This window comes from Primulina eburnea, chromosome 8 (genome assembly GCF_022965805.1).
Source record: "Primulina eburnea isolate SZY01 chromosome 8, ASM2296580v1, whole genome shotgun sequence".
Lineage (NCBI taxonomy): Eukaryota > Viridiplantae > Streptophyta > Magnoliopsida > Lamiales > Gesneriaceae > Primulina > Primulina eburnea.
In genome coordinates, this window is record NC_133108.1 from 32,317,367 (window position 1) to 32,328,210 (window position 10,844).

General features: G+C 39.8%; 1 long non-coding RNA gene across 1 annotated transcript; it reads left to right on the forward strand.

Moving 5' to 3' along the window:
* Positions 1 to 5,103: 5,103 nt before the first annotated feature.
* Positions 5,104 to 7,135, forward strand: LOC140837876 (uncharacterized). Its single transcript, XR_012119496.1, has 2 exons — positions 5,104 to 5,228; positions 6,915 to 7,135. It is a non-coding gene; the product is annotated as an uncharacterized lncRNA (long non-coding RNA).
* Positions 7,136 to 10,844: the final 3,709 nt, after the last annotated feature.

Below are 10,844 nucleotides of genomic sequence, written 5' to 3' on the forward strand. Positions count from 1 at the left end.
TACGAATCCTATGGTGGCGGAAGAGTGGGTTAAGTCTATAGAGGTGATCTTTGAGTATATGGAATTGCAGGATGTGGATCGAGTGCGATGTGCCATTTTTCTCCTAGCAGGGGATGCAAGACGATGGTGGGACAGTGCATCGGTGGCAGTTAATTTGCCGATGTTGTCTTGGGATGGATTCAAAGAGATGTTCTTCGCTAAGTACTTCACTGAGGAGGTACAGGCCCGTTTGACTACGGAATTTATGACACTACGACAGGGAGATAGTAGTGTGGCTGAGTTTGTGAGAAAGTTTGAACAGGGTTGCTACTTTGTGCCACTCATAGCTAATGATGCTCGAGCAAAACTGAGACATTTCATGGGTGGTTTGCGGCCAGTCTTGCGCCGTGATGTGAGAGTAACTGGCCTTACTACATATGCAGCTGCCGTTTCTGGAGCTCTGGCGGCGGAGCAAGACCAGAGAGACATTGAGACTGATAGGTTGGGCAAGAGGCCCTACCAGGCACCACCGCAGCCACATCATCAGCATCAGCGACCCCAGTACAAGAAACATTTTCAAGGGCAGCCTGGGAAGAAGCCTTACCAAGGACCACCTAAGGGCAAGGGTCCTATCCAGCAGCAGGGGGCGCCTCAAAGGCCAGTTGTTTTCCCAATGTGCCCGAAGTGTAACCGCCAGCATCCAGGACCATGCTTGTATGGATCAGGCAAGTGTTTTAAATGTGGATCTACGGATCACATGCTGAAGCAGTGTCCTCAGTGGAAGCAGCCAACCCAAGGGAGGGTATTCTCCATGCACGCACAGGAGGCGAACCCAGACACTACACTACTGACCGGTAATCATTTCTATTTAAGCTCGGTATTATTTGCCTTGCATGTGGAAATTTTATTTGAGATTATTAGTGTACTAGTAAGATTTTAGATTGACTTGGAATATATTGATTTCAACTATGCTTAAAGTTAATTGCTAGTATTTTGGGATATAAGTTTGGTGTTGTGCTAACATCTCTCAGGAAATATTTTCATAAAGAGATTAGCCACAACTGCACTGATAGATTCAGGAGCCACTCACTCCTTTATATCGGAGACCTTTGCTAATCATTTGGACATCAAGTCCATTGGTCTAGACGTGAACTTTGCAGTGACACTTCCATCAGGGGAAGAGTTGTTAGCCACCAGTGTGGTCAGAGATATTGATCTAGAACTACAGGGTCACTTGGTGTATGCAGATTTGATCATATTGCCAATGCCTGAGTTTGATATCATTTTGGGAATGGATTGGTTGACAAAGAATCGAGTTCTTATTGATTTTCAGAAGAGATCAGTGTTGGTCAGACCATTAGGCATGGAGCAGTTTCTATTCGAGCCAGCTAGATGGAGGAATTTTCCTCGCATGATCTCCTGTATACAGGCGAGGAGATTGATTTCCAAAGGGTGTCAGGCTTTCTTGGCCAGTATTGTGTCAGCACCTGATGTAACCACTCCATCTATATCAGATGTTCCAGTAGTCAGAGATTTTCCAGACGTCTTTCCAGATGATGTTGCAGGACTTCCACCGGATAGAGAAGTGGAGTTTGCCATCGATCTCATGCCAGGTACCGTGCCAATCTCTAAGGCACCATACAGATTAGCTCCATCGGAGATGTTAGAACTCAAGCAACAGATACAGGAGCTTCTGGACAAGGAATTTATTCGCCCAAGTTTCTCACCTTGGGGAGCACCGGTACTATTTGTGAAAAAGAAAGATGGGAGCATGAGGCTTTGCATCGATTACCGTGAGTTAAATAAGGTGACGATCAAGAATAAGTATCCATTGCCTAGAATAGAAGATTTGTTTGATCAATTGCAAGGAGCTACTGTATTTTCCAAGATAGATCTTCGATCAGGATATCATCAATTGAAAGTGAAGGAAGCAGATGTCCACAAGACAGCTTTCAGGACCCGGTATGGGCATTACGAGTTCTTAGTGATGCCGTTTGGAGTAACGAATGCTCCAGCTATTTTCATGGATCTAATGAACCGAGTATTCCATCAGTATCTTGATCAGTTTGTCATAGTATTTATTGACGACATCCTCATATACTCGAAGAGCCATGAAGAACATAACCAGCATTTGAGGATAGTCTTACAGATTCTTCAGAGTCGCAAGTTATTTGCGAAATTCAGTAAGTGCGAATTTTGGTTGGAAAAGGTAGCGTTTTTGGGTCATATAGTATCTAGTAGTGGTATCGAGGTGGATCCAGCGAAAGTAGCAACTGTCAAGGAATGGGTTGAACCAAAGAATGCATCTGAGATCCGAAGTTTTCTTGGTTTAGCTGGTTACTACCGTAAGTTCATTCAAGGGTTTTCATCCATAGCAGTGCCACTTACTTCATTGACCAAGAAGAATGCAAAATTTGTGTGGAGCGATGAATGTCAGAAGAGCTTCGATACTTTGAAGCAAGCTCTTATTTCAGCACCAGTGTTAGCCATGCCATCAGGGCAAGGAGATTTTGTGTTATACACTGATGCATCTAAGCTCGGGTTAGGAGCAGTATTGATGCAACAAGGTCGAGTCATAGCTTATGCTTCCAGGCAGTTGAAGGTACATGAGAAGAATTACCCGACACATGATCTTGAGTTAGCAGCTGTTGTCTTTGCATTGAAAATTTGGAGACATTATCTATACGGTGAGAAATGTCAGATTTTCACCGATCACAAGAGTCTCAAATATTTCTTCACACAGAAAGAATTAAATATGAGACAAAGACGTTGGTTAGAATTGGTAAAGGATTACGACTGTGAAATTAGCTACCATCCGGGAAAAGCTAATGTTGTCGCAGACGCATTGAGCAGAAAAGTTGCAGTCATAGCTCATTTATCAGCTCAGAGATTTCTTCAGTATGAGATTCAAAGGTTTGACTTGGAAGTTTATCGCAAGGGCAAAGCTCCTAAGCTGTCTAATCTGACAGTCAAATCTTCCTTGCTAGATCGTATTCGAGCAGGACAGTCTTCAGATGAGAAACTAAAGAAATGGAGACTAAAAGATGAAGCGAAGGGCAGTGCTCTCTACACAGTGTCAGATGGTATTGTGAGATACAAAGATAGAATGTGGGTGCCTAGTGGTGATTCAATCAGACAGGATATTTTGTCAGAGGCACATGCATCTCCGTATTCTATTCACCCAGGAGGTACCAAGATGTACAAAGACTTGCAAATTTTGTATTGGTGGCCAGGGATGAAACGAGATATCCGCAGATATGTATCAGAATGTCTCACTTGTCAGCAGGTGAAAGCAGAGCATCAGAGACCAGCAGGGATGCTTAAGTCACTTCCCATTCCAGAGTGAAAATGGGAGAATATCACCATGGATTTTGTTGTTGGTTTGCCGAGGTCAGTCAGAGGATCCAATGCCATTTGGATTATAGTGGATCGACTAACCAAGTCAGCACATTTCTTACCAGTGAAGACGACTTTCTCCATGACGCAGTATGCGGAGCTTTATATAAGGGAGATAATTCGTTTGCATGGAATTCCAGTTTCTATTGTGTCAGACAGGGATCCGAGGTTTACATCGTCCTTCTGGAAAAGTTTACATGCAGCCATGGGGACGAAATTGTTATTCAGTACTGCATTTCACCCTCAGACAGATGGCCAGTCTGAGCGAGTGATTCAGATATTAGAGGATTTGTTGAGAGCTTGTATGATTGATTTTCAGGGGACTTGGGAGTCTAAACTACCACTTGTGGAGTTTACCTACAATAACAGTTTTCAATCATCAATAGGTATGGCTCCTTATGAAGCTTTGTATGGACGAAAGTGCAGATCGCCAGTTCATTGGGATGAAGTTGGTGAGAGAGCAGAACTTGGTCCAGAAATAGTTCAGCAGACTGCAGATGTGGTGGTTAAGATTCGTGACAGAATGAAGACCGCCCAGAGTCGTCAGAAGAGTTATGCTGATAAGAGAAGGAGAGATCTTGAATTTGCTGTAGGTGATCATGTATTTGTTAAGATAGCACCTATGAAGGGTGTTATGAGATTTGGGAAGAGAGGTAAGCTGAGTCCGAGATTTATTGGACCGTTCGAGATTCTTGACAGAGTTGGAACACTAGCTTATCGTGTAGCCCTACCGCCGAATTTGGCCGGAGTGCACAATGTATTTCACGTTTCGATGTTGAGGAAGTATCTAGCAAATCCTTCGCATGTTCTGAGCCATGAGCCATTGCAGTTGACTCCAGACTTGTCTTATGAGGAAAGACCAATTAAAATTTTAGACAGACAAGAGCGTAGACTTCGAAATAAGACGACTAAGTTAGTCAAAGTCCAGTGGCTGAATCAATCAGTGGAGGAGGCCACTTGGGAAGCTGAAGCAGATATGAGAATCCGCTACCCAGAGTTGTTCGGTAAGACTTAATTTCGAGGACGAAATTTTTATAAGGGGGGGAGATATTGTAAAGCCCAAAATCAGTATACGTAAAATCCATGCATTTATTTAATTTATGAAATTTCATTATTTTAATTATTTATGTTTATTTAATGTACGTTAAAATGTTTTCTAGAGATGTTTCAGGCGATTATTCGAGGCGAGATTGAGGAAAGGAGACCGGGACGATTTTTAGTGAATTTTAATGCGGTGTTTTATTTTAAGTTAAGACTGGAGTATTTTAAATGAATTATTTAGTTTTAGTAATTTAAAGATCTAATTCATGTATTTAGCAATGTAAGGATTTTTAAACTTTTAAAGAATTAGTATTGGAACATTTTATTTTAAAATTAGAAAATTTTAGTAAATTTATTTAAAGGATTAAAATTTTATTTTTTTAATTTGATTAATTGTTTAATATTTTAATTGGCATGATTATTTTATGTATATGTATATATATAGATATATATATATATACTTACATGTATATCGCACACACCACACATTCATATTAAAATATTTGACAATTCAACACACTTTTACACCTACTCCTACACGTATCACACACACACAACAAAAACAAAACATGCTATTAAACCTTTTTGACAAAAAGAAGGTTGTGTTTTTAAAAAAACACTCCTCTCTCAATCTATTTATTTCATTCTCTTCCCTTTTCCTTTTTCATTCAACGAGCACATCTCCTCTGAAAATTTCCAGCATATATTTAGTAAGTTTTCTTTGAAGAAAATTTAACCAAGTTCGTCCCGGATCGTCTCCCGTATCATCTCCGCTTCGGTATCGTCGTTACGGTATTTTTAAATATCAAAAGGCACGTATATTCTGTTCTTGATGCATCGATCTTGTCATATTATGCGTTGTGTTGTTATTTATGCAAAAATTATATGTGCGATGCGTAGAAGTTTGAGCAATCACGTCTAGATCGAGTTTGAAACAATTTTTGGATCACCAAATTCACGTTTTTGTTGTTCTGAAAAATACTGCGATTTTTCAGTAAAGATTTTGAGAAAACTTTTATTTCAAAAACGTAGATCTTTTTGATACGTTCGATTTGATATAAAATTCGAGTTATTTGGATTAAAAACGAGTGAGTTATGGAGTTTTTAGTATGACTGCTCAAATCGTGTTTCAAGAAAGTTATGAATTTTAATGTGTTCTTGAGAATTTCTTGTTGCAGGCTTCGCTGGGAATCGATGGGTGATCGTTGCTACATATACGATAGTTAGTAATGATGTTTTTAGGAGTTCGTGTCGGAAGAGTAGCGTTCGGGTGCAGCAGCGCCGCACCTGCGCTGCCATTGGCAGCGCAGGGGCGCTGCCTGGCCGAGGGCAGGCCGCACCTGCGCTGCCAGAGGCAGCGCACGGCAGCAGGCCGCACCCGCGCTGCTGTAGGCAGCGCGGGTGCGCTGCCTGTGCGGCAGCAGCGCCGCACCTGCGCTGCTGTGTGCAGCGCGAGTGCGCTGCCTGTGCGGGACAGCGCTGCCTAGTGCATATTTTTGACTTCAAAATTAGTTTTTCTTGATTTTTTTGAGTATTATTAAATCTTTATATCCTAGTATACTAAAAATTAATTTAGATGATATGGAGTTTCATTTTGGATCATTGAACCGTGTTTTAAGCAAGGTCCGTGTCCTTCATGTTTTGGGAAAAATTTATAGTATGCTTTGAGTTTGATGTCATGATTTAGTACTATGATTTACAAGGTCGAGTCATGGGAATTTTAGAATGTCCTAAGAGGCGTTTGAGCTGGAGAGTAAGCATGCTAAGTATGAGATATGCAAGTTAAGCTTTTGAATTCATGTTAGTATGTGCAGCAACGGCCCCAATCGAGATCCAACGAATCCCTCAACACCAAGTAAGTATGCAGGACGTGCAAAGAAAATATTTTAAGTTTTTGGAGGTATGCTAAATGTCTTGTGACCAAATTATGTTAGGATTGGAAAGCGTTAAATTATGAACGGGGACCAATCCGCCCGTTAAATTATGAACGGGTTAGATCGTGGTTGTGAAGCGTTAAATTATGAACGTGGATCAACTGGCCTGTTAAATTATGAACAGGGATCTTATGTATGTGGCAGTGGATACGTCCCTGTCAGCCCAGTACTGTGGTTTGTCTGATCAGATATTTATTATGTTATGGGTCACTTGCTTTGAAACATCCTCTACGAAAATGATGAAGTTACGTATGTTCAAGTATGCAGTATGTTTATGAAAGTTTATGATGATGGCACGTCATAGTATGTATGTACGTATGTTCAAAGTTATTATGCAAAGTTCAAGCTATTATTCAAGTTCAAGTTTCAAAGTATGTATGTTCAAGTTCAAAGAAGTTTATGAGAGTTCAAAGTTATTATGAAAGTTTAAGTTTATTACGCAAAGTTTAAGTTTCAAGTATATATGTTATATTTTGAAGTTGTATGTGGTTTTATTATGTAATACTCGTTATTCCCAGTTTATACGTGTTGAGTCTTTAGACTCACTAGACTTGATCGATGCAGGTGCTTATGTTGATGAGGAGACAGGAGGTGGCGACCAAGTGGCAGGCTTGGACTGAGCGGGAGGCTAAACCCGAGGACCGCCATGTTTACGTTTTTATGCAAAGTTTAAAAATACTCTGATTTATATGATGTGATGGGAGATGTTTTGAGCAAGTATTTTGTTAGCAAATTTTATTGGGGATGTCGAATTTCAAATATTTTATGAACGACTCTTTTGACAACCTTTTCTTATGGGGGATTTGGTTGTGGTATTTTATGGCAAATATTGAAGATTATTTTATATTAAAGAAAAATTTTAATTTTTCCGCAAATTTTTAAGTAGTAAAAGTACGGTACGTTACATTGGTTATATTTGTTTCTGACTCTGCAGCTCATATTGCCCATGTTGCCGAAATCAGGCAACGCATGCTCACCAGAACTCCATCTCCGGAACAAGAAATCTTTAACATGGAATTTGAGATAGAAGCTCTGCAAAGAAATCTCAACAATCTATGGGAGATGGTTAAGCAAATATCGCGTGAACATGCCGCAGAAGTGAGATGGTTTAGCACGATGGAATCTTTTAACAAAATGCATGCTGAGACAACTGTTTTTAGACAAGCTGTTTCTAGAAGTCAAGGTGCTATCATGCTCGGACAAACTGACATTCTCCAATGACTCACCGACCATGATGATGTTATTTGTTCAGTTTCTACTCCAATGGAGTTTATGGATACCAAGATTGAGTCCCAATCTCAATCTCTTAATACTCTAAGTGAACGAGTATCTCATCATAAACCATATCTGGAGATGCTCAACAATGGAATAGTGAATCTCTCAGGGCGTATGGACTACTTAATTACTCAAGTCATGGCTGCTGATGCCAAAAAAAGGGAAGAAACACAGCCAGAAGGAAGTCAACCTGAAGATAGAATGATAGGATCGGTTGTCGTAACAAGAGTGTTTAGAAGGGGGGTTGAATAAACACTCACACTTAAAATTTGTTCTTTAACGATACTTGAGTTCAGTTTAGTGACAAACTGAATCTCGGAATCTTGTTGGTCAATAACAATCAGTTAAACTGGAGTAGTTGTGGAAAGTAACTAACTGAGAGATAGAATACGAAAATGAAAGAAATATGCAAGAGTTGTTTCAAGATGTTCGGAGAATTTAATTACTCCTACGTCACCCCTTCTATCACAAGGATAGGATATTCACTAAAAGACTTTGATCAAGTACAACACTTGTACAGACCCACTTCAATTTGGACTTACAACTGCCAAAACTGAAACTCTTAGTCTTACCCAATATTCTCAGTACGTAACTGATATTAGCACAATTAAATCTAACAGCTTTTAGAGAGTGCTAACAAGCTCAGATTGTAGCCTTGATTGCTACAAGTAATTCAAATGAAACTGAGCTAAGATTTTGACAGAGTAACAACAAGCTTAAGATTGAGTAATCGTCTCACTCATTCTTCTGATGTTCTTCAGTCATATTTATACTTCTTTTTCAACGGTCACTTCGATATAAATTTGAATTCTAGTATCCGTTGATTGCCACTTCATAATTTGTTGGGCAATGTTCTCTTCATTGATTGTCATACGGCGTCTTAATTGCAATAGCCGAAATACGTTGTTCTATGCTGTAATGATTGAGGTGTGGCTTTCCATATTCATTTGTTGTTTACTATGTTCTTTTGTCGGTTGATTGTTCTTTCCCGAGAACCATTCAGTTGAGATATGTTTGCGGCTGAGTATACTAACTGATCGGTTTCCATCTGATCAGTTTTCTTCATTTGTTCAGCTGCTTTCAGTTGTTAAATGTTCAGTTGTCTCATAGTTCAGTTAATTTCTTCAGTTTGTCAAACTCCGAAATTTGGTTTCCAACAATTTCCCCCTGTTTGGTGTTTGAAAAAACTAAGCATATATTAACTGAAGGATTGAATTTTATAGACTGCTTCTTAACAAAAACTGTCTCAAAATAAACTGCTAAATCTGAATCATGCCACACTTCCCCCTTTTTGTCAAACTGAGCCATGTGAAGAGATAATTGTCGAACTACAGTAGATAAGATGCCGACATCGGCTGAAATACTGGAGATGGCAGTAAGAATTGAGGTTTGCAGTGAGTCTATTTTGTTTGCAACAGATGTTTCTAGTCTTTCAACTCGTTGGTTGATCACATCTTGAGCAACGAAAAGAGCAGCAGTTGTTGCTTTGTTCGGCTTTTGTTCTATGGCAACTAAAAGTTCAGTTACAACTTCTTGAATATTCTTCAGCTTTGCAAAAACAAAATCTTCGGATCCATTCAGCTTTACAGAATGATAGTATTGGGTTGACTGAATGGATTTGATGGCATCCATTATTTGATTCATATTTGTCTTGATGGTGTTGATTTAATTGAACAGTGCTTCTGAATTTGAGATTTTAGGAGACATGACTCCTATATCTTCCTGATCTGGCACTTGTTCTGGAGGAGTGAAAATTATCATAGTGCGATCAACTGTCTCTTCTTGACCTTGAGATGAAGAAGGTTGCTTCTGAGCATCAGAAACACTTTGTTCTTTAAGAACAGGGTTATCTGTGGGAACTGCTGTTGAAGAGTCATGGCCTTGTTCTTCTGTTTGATCAACAGCTGAAACTTGGGGGGGGGGGGGGGGTTCTTTAGTTTGAAGGTTTCCAACATTAGGCAATTGCTCTTCCACAGATTTAGTGAGTGTTTCCTCTTGGTTCTGAGTGAGCACTTCAGTTTCCTCTTCAGTTTCAAATGTTACTTGCTGAACTGTTTCTGGATCAACAAAAAATTGAGTTGGTTCTGCATTATCAGAGAATTGAATATGTTCTTCAGCAATAAAAGTTTGAACTGGGTCTTCAGATGTAACCAGAACTTCTTGTTCTTTTTGTTAAGTCAGAGGATCAACTGATTCAAGATTATGTGCTTCAGTTTGAGCTTCCTGAGCAACTGACTGAATGATTTCATCGATATTGGCGAGGTAAGTTCAGTCTCAGAGTACAGATGTTGATCCCCGGCTGTTGTTTGTGGAACCTCCAGGGCTGATTTTTCAGCAATGAGTTCTTCAGAAGATTCATTCTTCTGAGGTGATGAAGATTTGTATTCCTCTGTTCCTGAAGATTTTTCTGGAAAAACAAGTTCTTGATCTTGTTCCCAAAACCTTGTTTCCCTTTGTAGACCACTAAGATCTGCATCCAGTTGAGTGAACACAGCTCTATCTTGATATGCAGTTGGCCCTGTGGGGTTGTAGTTTTCTTTCAACTGTCTAACCATCTTAGTCAGTTGATTAGCCCATATTTGATCAAAGAAATACTATCTCCTTTCCAGTGCTTGAATAATGGTAGCAGCTTTAACTACCCTCAAAACTATCTTTTCTAGTTTAATAAACATCTTCAATTTGGATTTGTGCTTCAGTTTCTTGGCAAAAATTTCGGTCCTGAAGCTTTTCCAACAGTCAAAGGCTGTGAGTTTTGATGTGGAAAATGTATTTACCTCTTCCCAAATTAGATCGATATGAGTTTGAATGGAGTGAGATGGCCTTGGTTCCTCCTCAAGCTTGCCTTTTCCCTTCTCCGTGGTTAGAATATGAGGAATTTGTAAGCCAGATTTTGTAGACTCCGCTGGTTCCTTCAATGTGACGCCTTTTGATCTAGCTTGAGGTAAAATAGTGGGTTGATTTACACGAGTGAAGGGAGCTTTTATTCTCGTGGGTATCTTTTCAGTTGGAATTGTATCATCAGGAGGGATGACCTGCAATGGAATAGCCTGAATAGGTTTTTCAGCAGCTGACTGAGACAGTTTCTCAGTAATGGTTGGTTCCACTGCTGATATTGTTTTGGTTCTTTGTGTTCTCGGTTTCTTGATAAGTTTGGGAGATGGAGTTTTCTCAGAATCTGTTTCACTGAGAATCAGTTTTCGCTTTGTAGCCTTCAGTTGG